The sequence below is a fragment of the Lagopus muta genome, chromosome 5 (assembly GCF_023343835.1).
Source record: "Lagopus muta isolate bLagMut1 chromosome 5, bLagMut1 primary, whole genome shotgun sequence".
Classification (NCBI taxonomy): domain Eukaryota; kingdom Metazoa; phylum Chordata; class Aves; order Galliformes; family Phasianidae; genus Lagopus; species Lagopus muta.
Genome location: NC_064437.1, coordinates 37,860,429 through 37,877,740, shown reverse-complemented (window position 1 = coordinate 37,877,740; position 17,312 = coordinate 37,860,429). Strand labels below are relative to the sequence as shown.

General features: G+C 43.2%; 1 long non-coding RNA gene across 4 annotated transcripts in view; it reads left to right on the top strand.

Moving 5' to 3' along the window:
- The window catches only part of LOC125692980 (uncharacterized), a 36,517-nt gene extending 26,234 nt beyond the window's left edge, over positions 1 to 10,283 (top strand). For all 4 annotated transcript variants that reach the window (XR_007376954.1, XR_007376956.1, XR_007376955.1 and 1 more), the window contains 4 exons: positions 1,599 to 1,685; positions 2,520 to 2,612; positions 3,192 to 3,398; positions 8,185 to 10,283. This is a non-coding gene — a long non-coding RNA (uncharacterized LOC125692980). The remainder of the gene's footprint in view (positions 1 to 1,598; positions 1,686 to 2,519; positions 2,613 to 3,191; positions 3,399 to 8,184) is intronic.
- The last annotated feature ends 7,029 nt before the right edge of the window (positions 10,284 to 17,312 follow it).

Genomic DNA, 17,312 nt, shown 5'->3' with positions numbered 1-17,312 from the left:
GTTTTAAGCCAAATGCCCAAAGGAGTCCTCTATCTCCTGCTGAATAATATGAACAGAGTTGTCAGGAGAAAGAGGCTGACAAGGTGACATAGCTATGGAGGTATACCAGTTCCTCAGTAGTTTCTCATGCTTCCCATATATGTGCTTATATGCTTTGCTGGAGCAGGATGTACATTGGTGCATCCAGAGCTTCACTCATATGGTTTTGAAGGAAAAAAACAGTATTGTCTACTGGGAAAGTAAGAGCTAGACTTATGGACTATATAGCTTGAGTGAACTCAGTGGCGTTGCAACAGGGATAAATCAACCACTGATTTAGCATACAATTGGTACCACAGATTTCTCAGTAGGAAAGATTAGTCTACAGTGAATCTGTTGTGCTTCAGAGCTGAGGAAATAACTTCAGAAAGGCTGCACAAGAGATCCAGTTGTTGTCCCAACCCTACTGGCCATCAATAAATGCAGGAGATAGCCACTTTTAACATCTAATATGTGAATTATACTCTTTATGTAGTAGCCCTGCTGAAAGATCAGTAATGCTAAAAATGATGGAATTCTGATGGAAGAAGAAGTCTAGCTTGAAGCTCCCAAAGGCATTTCAGGTGTGTATTTCCAGGAAGAGCAGTCCTGGTAAAGGCTTCCACGAGGCAGAGCAGCATCCTGCAGTCCCTGGCAGTTGTTTCCAGCACTTCCTGCCTGCAGCAGGTTACTTTTTCTGTGGATGCTTTACAGAAGGCTGCTCAGAGTGCCTCTAGGAGACAACCTGCCCTGCCTGACCCATGAAGTTTACCATGTCTTTGCATTTGGCACAGGGAGAGAAAACCTCACCACAGGTCTTCCTGGTGAGAAATTGTTCACGCTGCTAGCTTGTCTTTGATCAGGTTGTTTTCATCAGAAAATGCGAGAGATTAAGGTGTCTTGTTTCTTCCCCAGTACAATGCACTGGAGCGTGGTAATAGGGCTGCTTGGGATTCCCACCACAGCCCGTCTGCATCAGGCCCTGGCTGTAGCCCAGGCTGCTGCGTACACAGATAGCTTCCTTGTGTCCCCAGCCCTGCCCCAGGAGTTCTATTTCATGAAACTCTGTAAGCACATTAAAAGTGCATGGGGAAATAGAAATCTAATCTTTCAGTTATGAGACAAGTAATGTTCTCCTGTCCTGTTCTTCAGATGCTCACATATGCCTATGTCTTTCAAACATCTGATTCAAAATTGATAGTCTTTTGGCTCTCAGCTATGTACCTGTCTAAAAATACCTCTTTAACTAGCATTAACTCCTGTGTTCATAGTTCTGACTGGAGGCAAGCAGCTATGGGTGTCTGACATTTTTGTACGTGTTCTGTATTGGATCTGCAGGGGAAATTATAGCATCTAAATAGCTTTTGCATTTTTCATGGCTGCAAGTAATAATCTTTTTCTCTTGGCAAAAGAATCTCACTTGTCCTGATGGCTATCAGAAGCGTGCAGATTTCTTTAAAAATCTGCTTCCAAGTGGAGGGATTGTCAGAATCACTGCTTGATAGCTACCAGAACTAATAGATCCTTGAGAAGTTAACATGTTGCTGGTCAATATTACTGCTCAGAAAATATCTTCTTAGGCATGCAGCTGGGATCCAGAAAGGAGCACACTTTCCTTTGAAACTGTGAGAGAGAAGCCTAAGCAAAAGTCTGGATCTTCAAGCATGGTAAGGTACAATGGTGGGGCAACTGCTTCTATTTCTTTCAGGTTTTGCCAATCCTTGGCAATGCACAAACACTCAGAGGACTGTCTGATAAGGAAAGCCCTGGTCTGTTTCTATTTAGCAGCATTAATAAAGCTGGAAAGACAGGGAACTGCTCCTAGGTGAAAAGTGGACTTGGGATTTTTTTTTTTTTTTTTTCCTGCAGCAGGAAATGGGTTGTCCCAGCATTGAGTGTTGATTTTACAGGCTAAAGAGTCAGTGGCCTGCCACATTTTGGATCCATAACCCCTGCTTTGGCATGCCTCTGAGTTCTCCAGGGGATTATATAGGGGTAATAGCTGTATATGCTGAAATTCCAGATGAGGATTTTTGCTTAGCAGTCACTTTCCAGGGAACAAGATACTGCTACTTTTTTACTTGAAAAAGGAATTTATTTTTTTCCCAGTGATACTGTAGACAGTCTTGAAAGGAAGGTCTTTTATTAAGAAGTTATCTGAAAATATGGAAACATGATTACCCTTCATTATTGTCTCATATTTTAAGTGTGATTGTAACTACTCAGAGGAGTCCAGAGAGAAATATTACATATTGTATATGGGAGAATTTGTGTGCAAGGCTTTGTTCTTGCAGGATGTGATTGCTTCTGATGGTACTATATCCAATTTATTGGGGGAATTCCTTATTTTTGCGTTCCTCCACAAATGCAAATATTGTGCAATAGCAAAATCGGGTCCCCAGCCAGGATTCAGTATTACACTAACAGCTTCGTGAATTAAAAAAGTATTGAAGGTCCTGAGCTGCTATTTTCATTTCCTTTTCCTTTTACCATTCCCCCAGGCTTTCAGGATTTTAGACTGAGACCTGTCAAATAAGGACTTTTAAAGCGGTTACAAAATTCTCTTCAAGACATCAAAGTAACTGTTTGAGCAGGTATGGAATCATGGTGTGAAGTTGTCAATTCAACCAAGAGCCGCTGAATTGAGGAAGCTACAGAAAGGGAAGGAGTCGTACTGTTGATAATCAGTGTGCTATGTTAATAGGGTAATCCCATATTTTGTTTTTAGCTGTGGTCTTGTTTTTTTTACATGCCAAAGGATTAATCTCGTATAAATCAGACTAATCCATCCTTACAAACAGGGAACATCCAAGTCTTTTCTGTAACAGGTTCCCAAGTGCTGGTTTAATTCCTCTTAATGACAAGCTGTAGAGCAGCAAGTAATGTTAGCAGCCAGACTCTGCTCTCAAATCAAGCACAGTCCTGCCAAATTTCTCTTTTCTGGAGGTAGAGTCCCTGCTCGTATTTTATTCCAAAAGCTTTTTACAAACACTTTCAATCTGGCCATGAGGCCTTTCATCTCATAGGTACTGGTTTTGTTTTGACCATTTTGCTTTCCTCTTGGGCACCTGGGAGAGCTCCTTCCTCCGCGTACGCGTGGGAATTTCTACCTAAAGTGCAGAACCACTTATCAGAAGGATGCAATCATTGGTCTTTGCTCTGTTTGTCCTAAGGGCCTGCAGCAGTTTGCTTTCAAGATCTCCACCAAGTACCTTGTATAGTGCTGATGGGAAAGCATGATTTTTCCTTCTGGATCTGTTCTGAGGCAGCCAACAGAGAAGGAGTTAACTGCTGTCCTCTTTTCTGCTGTTCCTGGCTGGAGTTGCTGGCATCCCATCTGGTCCAGGCTGTCCGAGTTCTTCCAGCTGTCTCTGGGGAAGGTACTACAATACCCAGGAATTTTAACAATCCTAAACAGATTGGGGCCACATATGGAGCAAAATGATGAGATTAGAAGAAATCCAATCACATTTGCCGCTCTGGCGTTACATTTTTAAGCTTTTGGGATCAGGCTTTCTGCTCAATTATGGGTATTTTACATGCAGCAGAGATAACGTTGTACTGTTCATCTCTGCATCTTGTCCCAATAGGACAAATATCCATTTTAGTGTTTGATTGTAGGAATGTAATGAATAAGTTAGTGTTACATCTAATTAAATGTGCCACTTTTGTCATAAATTATCATAGAGATGCACTGTTTGTGACAGCCATAGTTATACTGCAAAGGAGAGGGAATACAAAACGTGTACAGAAGGGGAAGAATAATCCCTATGCTGTGTTTATTCTGCTTTGATTATTCTAATGGTTTGGGATTATTTTTTCTTTGCAGCTAAAAGTTGTTGGCTATTTCGTGAGAGCTTAACAGTAAGAGTTTCTGTCTGTGGAACTGTTTTTTACAAAAATCCGTCACTGAGCAAACCCTTGGTGCTCTTTGTGCCATTTGCATCTCTTGATACCATCCTCCTGTGTGAGACAACATCCCAGTGTGACTCAGCTTGTTGCAGCAGCCCTGAAATCTTGTTATTTCTCTTACAATCCCTGCCTGAGCACAGAGCACCACTGAGTTTGTTCCAAGGAAGAGTTCTTGTGTAGGAATATCTTTGTTTTTCAGTAGGCTTCATGGGCTTTTATCTGGTGTTGAGCAACACCTACAGAGATGATAGAAGAGAATGGAGGTGGACAGAAGCACACATTCAGTTGCATGGAGAACTGTCCTTGCACCTCCATAGGTACTCTCTAGAGCAGTCTGGTGTCTGTTCTCAGTGCACCTCTGCTGTGTTCTGCTTCAGTGCTCCAGCATCTCAAGTGCTGTGCCTGCCCCAGTCTGTGCTTCAGTCCACCTGCTCCTATGCCTTCTTGCCTGCTGCCCCTTGTTTATTTCCATGTGGGATTGGTAAATGCCTATGCTAGGGCACAGGAACACAGGTCTTTGAAGACCTGTATGTGGGGGGCCTTGTAAAACCAACACAGCCTTTTGTCCAGGGGCAAACCTGAGAGGTCACAAAATTGTAAAAGGGTCTCTTAAGAATTCTTCTTAGTGCTGGCAGATCTGGGTCTGATTGTTTTCCTTCCCATGGAACAGAAGCTTTGCCTGGGGTGAGTTTTCTGCTTTGAAAAGTTGATGATAAAAATAGTCTTGCTAATTCTTCTCATTACATCTTGGGTATGATGCTAGCTCCTCCAGCAGCCCCTGAAGGAAGAAGTCTGCCAGGCTGCACTAGGATAGCCCAATTGCCACAAAGTGCTTTACCTTGTCTTTGGCACAGGTCTGCAGGAGGAACCTCAGCAAAGGGTGGAACATCTTTGCTGTAGCGTGGCAGGACACCTAAAATGAGGGATTAAGAGTAGTGGCTGGAGCCACCTGATGCTTCAGGGTTTCCAGGAAAGCTGTAAAGTTGCAGTGTTGATTTACTTTGAAAAACATGACTGCTTTAAATTTACAAGCTATTTTATGGACTGGTTAATTTTTCATGGGGGAAGGATAAAAAAGACGCTGGAGAGGAGCTCAGAATATGGGCTATTTACACTTGATTTATAAATTATGAACTTGCAAGCTGATACTTTATGGTGCTTGGTATGATTTCATAATGAAATGAAACGTATCATTCTGCTTCTGTGTGGGCTCTGGCACAACATTAAAATTTCTGCCCCCAGGCAGTTACTGACAGCAGTGGCTGGAGCACGGGTTGGCCCATAGCTGATAGAGGGTTTTCATTTGCAGTGCCCTCAGCTCATTTTCCTTATGTTCCTGCTTTCCCATGTTGAATATCTGACTCCCATGTTACCCTACTGTGACTCAACCAAATTCTGCTGTGAGATTTCTGCAATACAGGAGAGAACTAGGGAAATCTGAAAAAGCACTAGTGGCACATTCATTCATATTATGCAAGATACTCAGGAAAGGGGTAAGAGATATTGCCCTTTTTGAGCCTCTGCTGTATTCAAATAACACCCAGTCTCCAGGAAAAACTTCTGCTTGGGCCTCTGAGGAGTTCTGTAGCTGGGCAAGAAGCAGAGGTGGCACTGTGAGGACAGAAGTGCAGAGGATCTGGGGAAATCGCAGTTTTACATGTGCTTATTGGGACTGGATTTGCACTGAATTAGATGCAAATGTGTGCAAAGAAAGAGCAGCCGCAAGCTCACCTGGGATAAATTTGGTATTCTCCCTTTACTGACACTGCTGCTTATGTATTAGATTCAGACTGCTTTAAAATACTGTTTCTAACATTAGATTAGCTCTGGCGTTGTCCAGCATTTCAGATTTATTCCTGACACTGGCCTTATTTATTTTACCACTTGGCCAGTGGCCATTTCTCACTAGGTCTTGCCTTTAGGTTTCAGCATGAATGAAATCTCGCTGCCTTGTTAGTGCTGTCTGTCTGTGCTCAACTTCCCAGGAAGCTGCTCGGAGCAGGAGCTGCCTATTAGCCAGCCCTGTAAGCAGTGGCCTGCACTGCTGGCCCTGCTCACTGTCAGCCCTGCAGCTCTGCTGGGACCCATGGCCAGCAGTAGAGTCCTTTGCATCCATAGGTCTTAAGTTCCTGCTACTCCCAGTGCGATGCTCTGTAAAGACCTCGAAGCTTGGAGTAACCTACAGCCCTTGCCTTCCAGTTGTCTCACATGTTGTTGTGATGGTCCCTTATCAGGGAATTGGGGTGGCCAGGCCAGCCCAGCCACAGGACAGGTGGCTGGCTTGTTGTGTGGCTTCCAAGTCACCTTCAGCACAGTGATGTGCTGCTTCCTGCTCCTGTTGGAGGATCTTTAGAGGATTCTGGTATTGACAAACCATTTCAGGCTGAATACTCCTCAGAAGAGGAGAACATCCTGAAAAACAGGATGTGAAAGAGGAGCTGTCATTTGAAATCCCTGAACTTCCCTCCTCTCTGTGAGTTTCTGTGAGCTTCATTTTATGTTGTGTTTTTTTCCCTACACAGATTATCTCTTGTCTTGGGTCAGATTTGATTTTAATTGGTGTCAGTATGAGAACTGATGTTAGGAAGAAGTTGCCTAATGTGCTATTGCAAAAACCTTGGTCTCCGTAGGTGCATCTGGATGTCTCAATTTGCATCTTTTGGTAATTTGTTTGAGCATCAGTTAGAAATAACTTGTTATTGGATTTCCCTAGATTTAAGATGTGTTGCCCATCGGTGTGGCCTACCTGTGTGACAGGAAGCAAAAGCATTGGATTTTTGACCTTTCCTGTCTTAAGACCCTCAACACAGCCTGTTCACATTGGAGTGCTGCTTCTCACACAAGCTGCTGTGGACCCTGGCTGTTGTGTTATATACAACTCAGTGAGTGAGGAGAGGTAGGGGTCACCTCTGGCCCTTCAGCAGGGAGAAACACAAACTTCCTTGCTCTGAGGACATAGGTCTTGGATGGCGCAGAGGGGGGCACATTCCCAGAGGATCCAGCCAGCAGGAAGGGGTCATGCTTTTCACCTTTCCCTTTGGCATGGTATGAAGTTGGACTCTCTTGGGCTGGAGGCTGCAGAGTTGGGGCGCAATTGCTTCATATTCAGCTCCACAAATATAAGGCTAGAGGGTTGTAGGTGTGAAAGGCGTCGTTTGAAGACATTCTGGGCTGCAGGGCAAACAGCAGGCAACTGCTGATCTTGTGGAGGCAGAAGGGAGCAGAGCCTGGGAAGGCATATTCAGAGGAGTCGATATGGCAGGGTCAGGAGATGACCCTTCCCAACACTACTTGCCTGTTCCCATTCAAATGCAGCTAGGTGCAGGGCAATAGGGCTGCTGCTCCAGATGGTGAGGAGTGAGGAGTACTGCTCCAGATGGCAGGGGCAGCATGTGCATTATCTGCCCCTGCAACACAGGCAGGAGCAGGGGGGGAGAGGAGCTGCTGGCTGAGGAGCAAAGAGAGTGAGCTGGTGACTAGGGACTAGGAGATAGGCAGAAAGAATAGGAAAGGCCACCTCATTTAGCACGAGACTGGATTCTGTTGGATGTAGGGAGCTCTTCTCCTCTTGTTGTCACAATGTAGGTTTCTTGGATTTTCTTGGCTGTAGCAATACATGTGGATGTGCTTCCTGATCTGTTAGCTTCCACAACTTGGTAGGCATGGGCCAGTGGATAAAAACATGTTCTGTCCTCACTTGGTTCTTGGGATCAGTTTGTCTGTACAGTCATCAAGATTAAGGTTTTCGATTTATGTCAATGATCCCCTTTTCACAGGGGAATTGGGGGAGGATCACTTAAGGAGTACTTTTAGTGAGGAGAAATGAGCCACTGGGAAACCAAACACTGATAAATGCCTGCTCTGGGAAAACACACTTCTCAATGAGACTAATCCCAGATCTGTTGTCAAAGAAGGAACATAGGAACATTCCTAAAGGAATGAATCCTTCATAATCATCTCTGAGCATTTTTTATGATACTAGCTTAGTGATTGCACTGCTGGAAGCAGGGAATTCCTGTTAATCAATTAAAATGTGCTTTTTTTTCCACTGTATTATGCACCTGACTTAATTATCTGAGGGAGAAAGATAAATCATTTTGGTTCAGATAAATATGCTAAAAGACAACTTGGAGAGAAAATTGGAGAAGGAAAGTAGACTTTCCTCAAAAGATCTACTCAGAAATATGAAGCAGATTGCCAGAAAAAAAATGCATTGAAAGGAATAATGTCTGTCCCATCATATTTCAACTATAGGACCGCAAGGAAATGAAATTCACCTTCGCACTCCAACGTGACAGTCTGATCCAGCCATAGAAGGGATGGGGAATGCACACTGTACTCACGAAAACACTAAGGAAACTCAGCAGTGTAAGTGGTCAAGAGAAATGAGACATTCTTTGAGCCAAGCTGGCTTTATTCCTGGTCTTTATAAACCCACATAAAAGCTCTCTGGAGTTTAAAGTGACTATCATGTTAGTTCTGTTGTGCTCTTAAGAACAAAGTCCTTTCAAAGGTGTTCTGTTTTGTTTTCCAAAATATAAATGTCACATCTTTCTGGAGTGAATCCTTTCTTCCTTTATTTGCAACAACTGTGAAAATGTCCAAGGGTCACAGCCTGCAAGCACTCCTTGTGAACAAATTAATTACCCAGGCTTCTCCCAGAGAGGTTATGCAGAGGGGTAAGTGGTCAGGAAGCTGAGCCTTTGGCCCGGAGAACCCATTCTGTCTTGGAAAGGCACTAATAATGCAATTAAAAAAGCCAGTAACAGAACCAATACCACAGACAGCACAGTTAAGCAGGGAGTGGACCTGTGAGATAGAAAAGCCACACAGTTTCTTCATCTCTACTCTAGCAGCTTAATACACAAAAGAGGCTGATAAATCTGGCAGCCTGTCCACATATTTTCCACTTACTGAAATGAAATGTGTGTGACTGTTTCTCCAAGCTGCCTCGGGAGTATCTACCTATTAAGTTTCAACGTAAGATACTTCCCTGAGATTTTCCACTCCTCAAAAAACTGTTTTCCATGCCAGCAGCTGCCACAGGAGTATCTGAGACTGCAGCTCCCCCCAGTACTTGGAAAGCCTGAGAAACAGGCATCCACATGCATGCTGCAGTGCAGAGGTGCAAGACAAAGGGGTGAGTGACCACATGCAGGCTGCTCACAGCACTGTGTTCTCCACATGGCCCTATCCCACAGGACAAGTGCTTTCACAGGAGGCTGAACCTGGCCTAGGGGAGTGGCTTTGTTCTTCCTGGCCGGGAGAAAAGCCGTGTAGGAAAAGCAGAGGTGCAGATTGTATTAGTTCTCAGAGAAGGAGACTGCTGTGCTAAGTTGGTGAAAAACCTGCTCCCTGTGATCTTGTTCTATAAACCATGCTGCAGGGTATTCTTTGATGATTAAGAGTGGCTCATCTCACTGAGCACTCCTGCCAGCTGGTGGCCTGCACTTGATGTCTGCTTTGCTTAAGTTAAACAGAGGGAATAGAGTCAAAGGTGGTAAGGAAGAGTGTCAGAAGCTGCTGGGTAGGATAGGTTGAATGTGAAATGGGGCTTGCAGGATGTGCTGAGAACTCTTTGGTGTAAAGTCAGCAACATCAGTCAAGCTGTTGCAGATCCAGAGTTTGGAAGCTGTTGTGTTCAGTCTACATCAACTAAAAGAACCTAAGTGAAGAAAGTGCCTTCCCTGTATTACAAAAGCAGCAGCATATATCAGCTTTTGAAGATGCAGGAACAAAGGCTTCAAGTCACAAATGCTTTTAAGGTTCTGTTATAGACCTCTGTTTTAGCTTTTGTTGCTGATGGTGTTTTATTTATTAAAAAGAGAAATAAGCTTGCTTTCTCCTTGAAGTCTTCTTCCATGGGTAATGGGGGGTGAAAACTGGAGTAGCAGACTGTTAGCTGGTAAAACAGAGATTAAGTCAACTAACACAGATGTCAGATGTTGTGAAATTGGCTTGGAGCTCGGTGTCTTATTCTTCCACTTTCCCATTCTTTTAATGTGTTTCCAGCACCCTCAGTTCCATTTCATGCCCATCACCTAGAGACTTTGCATTGCTTTGACCATGCTTTGGTGGGCCCTGTACCTCAGACGTGAGAACGCAGCCTCAGTCAGTTCTGACCAGAATTCCCTGAAATGCAATTTGTGAAGATGACATTTCTCCATGGAGAACATTCAGTATAATGCTGTGGTTTCCAGTTTTCTCCCTTTCTGTAATTTTGTATCCACTATTAACTCAGTCTATCATTCTGGGCAGGTGTGTGATTTTGGTCTGTCCGTTCTGTTTGATGGGAAATACAATACTTTTGCCTTCTTACTAAATCCTGTGTCAGAAAGATAAAAGAAAGTTTGAGAAATAGTTGTAAACCCTGGCAAAAAACACAAACCATTATAGGTGCCAGAATTGGAAAACAATGTAATAACCATCTGGAAATAATAGTAATAGTTTCACAGCAACATAAAAGCATAACTTATAGTATTCATAGCTTGGCTGAGTCTGCTTGTGTTTTCTCTTTGTAAAAATACCAGTTTTTGAAACATATGTAAAGAAGTTAGGCTGCAATTGGACAGGTTGTGCTACCCCTGAAAATTTTGCCATCAAACACATCTTGAAAAGCTGATTGCTAACTCTCATGAGGTGACATTACCTCTATTTCTGTCTGCCAACAATGGAGAGAAGGCATCTGTGAGACATGGTATATCAGCTTCTGAATTGTGTTGTGTTCTACCTAGAATTCCTGCAGCGCAAGCCTGCACTGTCTTTGACCTTGAGACTAAGACAGCATGTACTCATGCTACTTCTGGCAGGAGGTGATCAACCTTAGCCCTGATGGCCCTTTACATCAGCCTCTGGTGGGGCTTTGGGATGGGCAGGCTATGAGGAGGACTTTCCTGGCTGACATACAAGCCTTGGATGTAGCCCTGCGACCCAAGGTGAGGAGAGATCTTTCTGGGGAGAAGGCCCAAACTGTGGTGGCTGTGAGTGCACTGCACTGTGAGCCCTGGTGTAGGATGTGTGCTATTTCACTGTGCAGACTGCCTTTGTGCTCAATATGAACTTTTAGAACTGTAATGGTAAGTAAATACTATGGCCAGATCTACTCACTGTATCACCTTCAATTACTTTTTTATGTAAAAACACTTTTCTATATGCATATTTCTTCAGAGAGAACACTTTCCTATCTTCCATGCCAATGGGTGGCACCATTTCTGGTCCTGCAGTGTGAACACTCGGCAGAATTCTTTGCAGCTGGAGTTCTCTTAGGTTGAGTCCTTTGAGTGTTAGAGGCATCCCTTTGAGACTGAGTGGGACAGATGAACACCTTCCATGTGGGAAATCTCTTCAAAGTGAAACAGGTCTTTGAACTAAAACAGAAGAGAAAGGCATATAGATTCTTTGGACGTTGGCAGAACTACTTGATGACGTATTGATACCTCCAACCTGTCATTCAAAAGATTTGAGCCTACTTTCTTGCCTCAACTTCTGTGTCTTTGTATTTTAGGAGGAAGAGGTGCCCTTATAGGTCTCCCACTAACCAAAGGACAGTATACCCAACAGCATGACTCTTGTGACTCTCTGTCATAGGTATGAAAAAGATGAAACCTTTACTAATGGGAATTTAATTTATATGTGACCTTGAAAGGAGCCATGATAGACATTTTGTCATTATTGAAAACAAGAATAAATGCAATAGAATGAAATAACAACATTTGGAGCTTAAATAGAGATATCAGCTCCACCCAGGCATTCCTGAAAAAAACATGTAATATGCAACATATGCAATAACACTGAGCAATTCAGGGAGGAATTCCTCTTTTTTTTTGTCCCCAGCTGTGAGGCCTTTGAGAAGTATGCTATCCTTTCCTCTGAGAGCAAAAATTCCTCTCTTTAGACCGGAAGGAGAACTTGCATCAGTCTTGAGAGTTCAAGTATGTGAGTGCACAGCTCCTGCTACATTTGAGTTGACTGTTTCCTGTTTGCAGATCATGACCCTCTTGTCCTTTGTACATTGCTAAATGGAGCAGGGTGGGGTGAGCATCTAGCTGGGACCCAGTGCACTGACAATGGCTCACTTTTGTGAGGAGTAACAAGGAAAAGTTGAGTCACTGACCTCATTTTTTATAACAGAGCAGACTAAATAGGAGGAAAGACTGTTTCCTTAAGACTGATACTTACATGTATGTGCACTCTGAAATGAATGATAATCAGTTAATCTACCTATAGTTTGTTTCAGGATGTTTTTTAATGTTATCTGAGATAGTGTTATTTGAGTTGGGCTGGTTGAAAGATTTGTACTGCACAGCTTGCCAGCATGTTGTTGGGAGTCCATTTAAGTTTTTGTCGTTTATTCTCTTACTGATTCACTTTTACACCATACTGCCATCATCCAAAAGCCAGAGGATGCCAAACAGAGACTTCCTTGGTTCCCTGACCTGCACTGAGGTCCTGAATTTCTTTGCTGTGTTCTTCCAGACAGATCCTTAGGTATTAGGTCTTTTTTTTCAGACCTCAGGTGAGCAAGCTGATCACAAGTATGATGCTCATTTTGGGCACCTTGGTTGCACATTGACATTGCACTGTGAAGTCTTAAATTCATGCTGTATGCTCTCAATGGAGATTTTCAACTCTGGGTGACTTTGGGATCTACTAATATGACTGACAGTCATGATTGTCTTATGTGAAATGGTGTAAGTCTAACTCTCCAGGTGAAAGGTCTCATTCTCTATTTCTCATTATAATCAGGTTTTGGTTCTTTTGGTGGGGAGAGTATACAAATGCCTCACCAGCACAGTGAGAGGCTGTGTACAACCTGCTGCCACACTAAGAATTGAAAAGGGCACCAGGCAGTTTGTGGAGACTGAATGGAAATCTTTCCTGCTTTGAGAAATCTGAAAGGATCATCTTGTATACACACTTTAAATAGTTTTAAAAGCACTTGATAAATACTGAAACTATGCAGTCTTACTGCATTAAGAAAAAACTAAGTAACTGTACCATTTACACACTGCGTGAAATGGAACTGCTTTACAAAGCAGCTTCTTCCTGGCAGCATGGGAGAAGAATTGCTGTTGTCTTGCAGTATCTATTGACATTATATTTGTCGTGTCTTTATTTCTGGTGGCTGCTCCATGGATGAACTCAAGAGATCTCTCTGCAGTGCTGCCAATCAGTAATTTTCATCAACATTCATCTAATTTTCAGGGTAGAGAACAACAACCCTGCACCAAGAGGTAAGAACAAGTCAATGTCTGAAACAGCTTGGCATATTTTGATATTCTCTCTCATTGCTGTTCTGAGATTCTTCTTGTGCTGGCTTGGAGCTGGCTCCAGGGTTTGTACAACCATCTGCAGCAGCAGGAAGAGGCATTTGAGGCTGGCAGAGCTTTCCTGCCTCCAGGAAAGCTAGTAGAGCTGAGCCTGGTCTACAACTGCAACATTCTTTGCTCTGGCAATAAGCCAGGTGCTGTTTGGAAGTATTGCACACAGCTTTGGAGAGCTGTTGATGTGGAGAGAGGTCAAATGAGGCTCTATAGTATATTCCACAGCAGCTAGCAGCTGATTCCATGCATTTCAGCTGCTGTGGTCAACTTGTGGTCTGACTCCTCTGAATGGCAAAGAGGAAGTGGGTGGTGCTTCTGTGTGCTCAGTTTCTCATTGCTGGCAGCCTGTTAGCCAGCAAACTGTTGGATTCCAGCTTGACAGCTGAGGGAAAAATAGGAGTGTAACAATTACTTAGGCAAGCAAGAAAACAAAACGCAAATATGCAGTTTGACTTTCATGGCTACGGCTGTATGGGGCTCTCCTCCAGTTCAGACATGATCAGATCAGAAGCAATCTGGCAATTAAATTTAATAGTCAGCTTGCTGGATTACATCAGCTGACAGCAGTGTTACAGGGACAGTGCACAAACCAGGCGAGCAGGGGTCCTGCAAGTGGGTTTGAGTTACTTGATAAGTGCTCAGCAAGATTCTCTGTTTGGTTTTCTGAATCTTCTTCCTGAATTGCCTTACTGTGTTGGCTGTATGCTGCTTATTTTGGGTGTGTATTTGGTAACTGAAAATGAAAGGCCAGAACCTTGACATTTAAGTGAAGGCAGATGCCCCTTTCACTTGGTGCCTTTGAAAATTTTCTTAAAGTGGGATAATGTTTCTGCATGGAGTTATTCAGTGTTATTTGGAGGAAGGGAGGAAAACACTCTCATATAACACAAACAGCACTGACTACAATAACACCTTTGATTTAGGAACCAGATTCTTCAGTTCTTTCTCCTCACTCTTTCCTTTCAGGCTTGTTCAGACAGCCTCAGGATTGCCCCTATAACTTTGCAGTTGTGTTGATGTTTTTGTTTTGTTTAGAAGATACTTACATCAGTGAACGCCAGAGTCACAGAAATATTTGCAATTCAAATATAATGGGGTGGATGTTCATATCAAGTGCTTACACATTCATTTCTCATGAGAACTAACATCATGCAGCCTATCTGAACCATCCCAAACAATCAAATTGCCTTAATCAGTAATAACTGCATAATTTTCTGCTGTGGTTCTTAATTAAAGGATAAATGTTGGAAGGAAGATCTCACAAAGGCTGTGGGGAGAAGTGCTGCAGAGGAAGGATAGCGCAGAGCTGATGGAGCATCTGCTCTGGGTGTAGAGTGTGGCTTCCTTGGTGCTGCTGTGCAAATGCAGGATTGTGCTTCCAAATGTTTTATTCACTGTGTCATGATAATTTCTGTTGTTTCTTCTTTTAATTGCATTAAGCACTAAGTCACACATGCTGTAAATTATGAATTAACTTCAGTTATCATGTGGATGGAGTTTATCCTGGATGTCTAAGGCAGGATGTGTATGTAGAGCTCTGCTCTCTGATTTTGGAGGGAGTCTTTATTTTGAAACAAAGTGCTGGTAAGGTACATGAGAGGTGCCAAAAGAAACATGCAACTCAGATAAAAAGAAAAATAATGATGCCAAAAGCAGCCAGGCTGCAGCCTTCCAACTCCGGTGGCCTGAGAGGAGCTGGGAGGAACAGGCTGTTATTGGGCTTGGGCTGCAGCCCTTCCCACCAGCCCTCCTGGCTCTGCAGGAGGAGAACATGCTGTGTTGCTTCCAGTATGTCTGTCTCATCCTTCTGCCAGCTGTACTGCAGCCCTGAGCCCTGCTCCTGTGAACCTCGTCTGTGACTCCAGGAGAGTGATGGAGACTGACTGCAGACACAGGTAACTGCAGAGGTTACAGTCAGTGACTACAGGAAAACAGCAAAGAGCTTTTTTGTGCATTTCATGGATCATGTCCTGTTTCTCTGCCAACTGAAGTTTCCCAAGTCCTGATGCCCCTGGTGTTTTATTCCACTTCAGTATTTGTGTTGCAGAAAGGATGAAGAGGGAACAGTTTGGTTCTTTGTGAATCCCTTAACATTTTCAGTAAGAGATTCACTGAAGAAACTTGTGCCCTGAGCTACTGGGATTGTCTGTTACCTGCTGCCCTGCCATCTCTTTGTTGGCAGTACAAGCACACACACCCCTGCAGGTGCCTCTCTCATTCCTGGAGTTCAGTGAAGCCCAAGGACTGTTCTATCCATCTTCTCTGACCAGGCCCACCTGGAGCTGCTCTCCAGAGTGGTTTCAGCTTTACCACTACATGCATGAATAAAAGAGTCCAAGTACAGGTGGGAGATGGGCTTCCTTTTCCACCATACGCTGTAAACTGGTCACTGAATATCTTGTTTGGACCAGTAAGGACCTGGGAGAGACTATGGTCTGTCCCCCAGCCCCATGTGCCAGCTGGCAGTCTCACTCCACCTGCAGATGGCCCTGCCAGCCATGTGCTCCTTGCTCCCTGTTAACAAATGAATCGGAGAAAAATAGTCTGCTTTTGGCCAACCTGATGTGTGTGCTGTGTCTGTCAGATGATCCCTTTATTTGCCTGGTGCTAATGAGTATGTAGCAGTGAATGGATAAATATGCTCTCTCTAGGAAAAATTTGGTTTCTTAGTAGAGATGCAAGGGAAGTTATCCATCCTTCTTAATGTTTAAAGTAAAAATTGCCAGACTGTTAGCTGTGATTTATTGTTTTTGCTTGGGTCCTACAAATGGAGTAGATTCAGAAGGTCAAGCCCAGATGAGCTCATGCTGTTCAGCTGGATGATATTAGGAGTTAATCCCTTTGCATGGTTCCATGTTCTGTAATACCTCTCAAGCCTGATGATTGCAGCTGCATTTTAAAAGCTTTTTTTAAAGATAATCTGCTGGAAATGTGAAGCTGGTAGAAATAAAGAGTAGTCTCTTCTTTCCATAGAGAAGATGCAGAATTTTATTTCACACTTAAATTTTTCTTTAAACTGGCTTGCTAAGCAAATTCAGGATTGATTGCGGCTTTCCAGTGATGACTTGCAAAGTCAAGTCTGTTTTAGAGATGGAACTGGTAATGTTTCCACAACTGCTGTATGTAATTAAAAAATCTCCTTCACAGTTTTAGTAACTTGCTTGTTTCATGGTTACTTAGTAACTTTTTTTTTTGTTCCATGTACTTTTTCTTTGCTTTGTGTTGCTGGCTTAAGATTGCTGGTTTCTGAGAGTCTTTGGACTGCGTCATGTTTTGACTGTGGCTTATCATCAGCCGGGTAATTTTATAGCCTTCTGGTTATGAGATTATCAAATATGTATAGCAAATCTACTCTGTGGCCTGAAACTCCAAGTGTGTGCCTGACTGAGCTAGAGGTACCAGCAGGGGTTATTTATTTGATTCCCATGCTAACAGAGTGTTTTAGGGATTTGCTGCTTACGTGTAAAATCCTTATAGTGGGTTTCTGAGCCTCTACCAAACAGCTGATCCACTCATCCAGGTTAACCTTCATGCTTCAGTCTGTGTCACAAGACTCAGAGGATGGAAAGTGGATTGCAAATAGCAGATGAGCTCTCTTTGAGGAATTGTGGGAACACTGCACTGCCCTGAGTGTTAGCTACATGCTTCTGAGCTATATATGAATTAAAGTAAGCTTACTTTTGAAAGAAAGCCAGTGTATTGATAACTCTGGCCTGCTTGAATTCTGTGGAGTTTTTTCCTGCAGCTTCTGTGTAAAAAGGAAAAGTCCATATGGTTGTATGGAAACATGTGAGTGAGTCCTAGTAACTTGAAAATCAGAAAGCAGAGCGAAGGGTTAAATAATAGGTAAAGGTGCCTGTCCTTTTAAGGTCTGAGATTAATGCAGAACTGCAAAACCCAGTCTAGTCTGTTAGAGCCGAGGAGAGCAAGGAAGAAGCTCTTTTTCATACAAGTGTTTAGTGTATCACTCCAAGCTCCTTGTGGGCACATGCTCTGTGCAAATAGATGAGCTCTGCAGGCATACTGCAGGGTGTTGTTTCTAAGATCTGTGTGATCTGT